This window comes from Dipteris shenzhenensis, chromosome 3 (assembly GCF_047967505.1).
Source record: "Dipteris shenzhenensis isolate YYH24624 ecotype China chromosome 3, Dip_SZ_1.0, whole genome shotgun sequence".
NCBI classification, from domain to species: Eukaryota; Viridiplantae; Streptophyta; class Polypodiopsida; order Gleicheniales; family Dipteridaceae; genus Dipteris; species Dipteris shenzhenensis.
Genome location: NC_141598.1, coordinates 58,508,992 through 58,512,655, shown reverse-complemented (window position 1 = coordinate 58,512,655; position 3,664 = coordinate 58,508,992). Strand labels below are relative to the sequence as shown.

The 3,664-nt window shown below is 46.0% G+C and overlaps 1 pseudogene; it reads right to left on the bottom strand.

The window, feature by feature from the left end:
* Nucleotides 1–357: 357 nt before the first annotated feature.
* Nucleotides 358–3,350, bottom strand: LOC147904077 (putative pectinesterase 53; annotated as a pseudogene).
* Between the last annotated feature and the right edge of the window lie 314 nt (nucleotides 3,351–3,664).

The following is a 3,664-nucleotide window of genomic DNA, read 5'->3' as shown; positions in this document are numbered from 1 at the left end:
GCCGAGCCTTCGTTCTGCCACAGCCATCTGCACTCTCCCTCCGGAATTTTTTTCGCAAAATTACAATTGTACTCGGATTGATTCGAGATGAAGATTGAGTGTAGTTTGTGAGTTTTAGATTTTTGAAGTCAAGCGGCCCAGTAGGTCAAGTGTGTGATAGAGGGCCCAAACCTCATATACAGAATCATTAAATAGAGGAGTTGATTCACAATTACTAGAAGTTAGATGGAGGGCCCAAACGTCATATGTAATTCGTGCAACATTGTGCTGCTAATTGGCAAATCAAACGTGCATGACGTGAAACGTTTTGAATTCAATCGATTGAATCAAGCGAATGAGGTTGATCGGTTCACGGAGCTACACTTGCAGCCACGAAGCACCATCGATGAAACTGACAGTCAAGAACGGTGCCAGTTCGGCATCCGTCAACTCATGAGACCACTCTACCCTGCTGTTTTCTTAGCCCCCGGTCCGGTACACTTGTATTGCCCGTAGAAGACCGTCCTGTCATCCCGCAAATTGCATCGCTGATCAGAGAACCCATACTGCAAGCAATCAATCTCTTCACGACTGATTCCCAGACAGAAACATCCACCGATTCGAAATGAGCCTCAGGCATTCACAAGTTGAACTCACAAACATGCATACATGAAATTGATTACAGAACGCAGTAGTCATCGAGTGCACACTCCATACGCATTAGGAAAACAGATTTTGAACGACCCATGCAGGACCGGTTATCAACAAAAACAGAATGTTCGGTGGCCACAAACGAACGCAGGTGATGAAGTGTGCAAGCTTACCACTCTCTGCCCGGCACTCCCCAGTTATACCATCCTGCTGGGATGATTATATCTGCGATGTTTGTGTAAGCGAAGACCACTCGGGAGTAAGCGCCCCAGGCTCGTCCTAGATACAGCGCGCCAGAGCCCGCCACGCTGCACTGAACGAACGAAAATCCAGTGTTCTCACGGGGGCTCGACCGCTTCTGGGCGGTCAAGGATCCTGTAGTCACCGGCAAAGCGTGCAATTGACATCCCTGCTCCAAAATTTCAACACAATCTGATCACTTCTCAGATATCGGGCCGTAATTTGTTAAGCTGCTTGCTGGAATCGTGCTTGCGACTGTGAGTGCTGACCTGGTACAACGATTGCCCATCGCCAAATATGAAATCAATGGAGCCTTCGATGTAGCAGTTCTCAAGTAATGTCGCCCGTGGTCGTCGTAGAGCGTGCCCTGGGCTCCCAGGAAGCTACATTCGTAGAACGCGGCCTTGTCCGCGTTGATCCTGAAGGCAACGGCTTGCCTGCCAGCAACGCCTGGAGGTGGAGCAAAATATCGCCAAAGGTAAGATTACAAGCAATTGGAAACCCGATAAGCTCACCTTGAACGTGATACCCTTGGCGATAAAACTCTCAGAGTTCACCCCAACAGTGGCACTGTCCTGCGTCGTTCCGGCACCTTCTTTGGTATCGTCATAAGTGATCGTTGTGAGGCCACTTCCAGCACCTTGGAAGGTGATGAAAGGCTTGTTCTTAGGCACGAACACTTTCTCCCTGAGCCATCATTCCATCAGACTGAATTTAGCTGCGAAGAGAATTGGGCTTATCTTTGGGATACTAGCAAGAATGAATGGAAAGCGTACGCGCCGTAAGGAGGCATTTCGATTGCAGGCTTCAACGGATTCCATTGGTAGAGCATTCTTAAGCGTGGTAGGATGGACGTTTCACCGACTCGTTTTAATGTTCTTGTTATTCTAACAATTGCTGTGATTCTAACTGTCTAGGGAGCTACTCAGAGCTGTGAATTAAGTTTAGCTAAAGCTGATGTCCTTGCCAATTGCTGTAGCTATCGACGTGAAAACCAAGCTACGCCTACACAAGAGAATTGCGGGTTACTTGAGTTTAATTTGAACCTTACTCATAAACTCCGGCAGCAATCTGAATCTGCACGTTGAGCGTTTTGCTTAGGCACAGAATCCACTGCGGCCTGAACCGAGGTGAAATCTCCACCTCCGCTTTTGTCAACTGTGATAACACCGCCAGCTGCTGCCGCACTAGTTTCAAACGAACTCTCTAGCTGGCTGCCGGAATTCTTCTTTTCCCTTACCCTGTGTATCCAATCCAAAAAATCTCTCTCTCGCTCCTCTCTCGTTAAAAGCCCATCCCGGCCACTGACATCCGTCAGAGTGTTCCTACTCTCTCCCCACTCAAAGTACCACACGAGCAACAGTGACAGATGTAGTAGCAAATTCAATCTATAACTACGCCTCAACCACACACACTTGCGTTCAAAAACACGGGACTCTTTCCCTCGCGTCTCCATCTTTCTCTCTCCAACTCCCACCTAAACATCCGTGATGATCAGAATCGCGCAAAGCCATCTGTTTATATTTCAGTACATTGACACTCTCTCTTGAGTACACTCTTATCTTTCCACGGACGAAATCCAAGCTAGCAGTCAAAAGGTGTGTCGTGTGGTGCTAATTTGCACAGTTGTCGTGCACTCCCAATCTCCCATATGGTTAAACATGACGAACTCGTGCTAGCTGTCCTTTGAAACGCTGTGATAGCGTTGGACCCATCAATAATTTGTTTGCAAACGTGCGTTCGCGACTACGGCAGATTATATAGGCGATCTGCAAGATGCCGTTTAGTGGGTGAGAGGCCTGAGCGTGCTTAAATTTGCTGGACAGATTGAGCTTCATTAGACTTTTGGGCTTCATATGACGCCCAATAATTTCAACAGCGCAGCATTCGTGAAGCTCAAGCCTATCTCCAGGACTTCAACATATAATATACATACATATAGTTACTAGTTAGAATTTGTCTACTATACTACTAATATGTATCCCACCCCTACTCTCGAATCTGGAGGGCCTGGCATCATTCTCGCTCCGTGCATCAACTTAAAGGGATTTGTACTCAGTGTCATCTTCATTTTGAAGCTTGAATTTTTTTCAAAGATTTCACGGATTTTTTTATGAAGCCTAGAGGTGTGCAGCAAATTTAAGCACTGGGCCGCCTGAGTAAGGCCACATCCTGCCACCCTGCAGGGGGATTACTTTAACATAACCTTATCGCGGGATGCGAACCAATGAGGTGCGCAAAATTGACTTCGGGAATCTTGCTCAGCGAACGACGTAGTACGTACTACGTAGCATCAGAAGAAGACGACGGAAATTAAACTAAGTGTTAATGTCGATAAGGTGAGGGATTCGGGAACCTTGAAACCTTTCTGTCTTTACTGATATACGTAACGCCATACGGGACAAAGCCTTATCTCCGAGCTGCAGCTGCGAGTTGTCGAGGTGATTATGGCCATTTCTGTAACTTGCATGGGAATGCATGACAAATATTTTTTGAAAATCCTAATCCATGAAGTCGGTTGAGCAAGCTAATATTGCAGCTCACTAGTGGTTCATTAAAAAAAACTCTATTGGAAGAAAGTACAATAGAAGCAAGGCAATAATGACCACTAACATAACCAATTCTAACTCCATAATCAAAAGGAAAGCCAACAAAAAGTAGAAACCCTACTAAGATAGAGTTCATCCACAAAGTATAGCAGCATAGCTAGTTATGACTCTTAGTAGAGCAAGTACAAATGAAGAGTCAAGAAGATGCATCATTAAACTTCTGAGTTCTATACATGTCTACATGT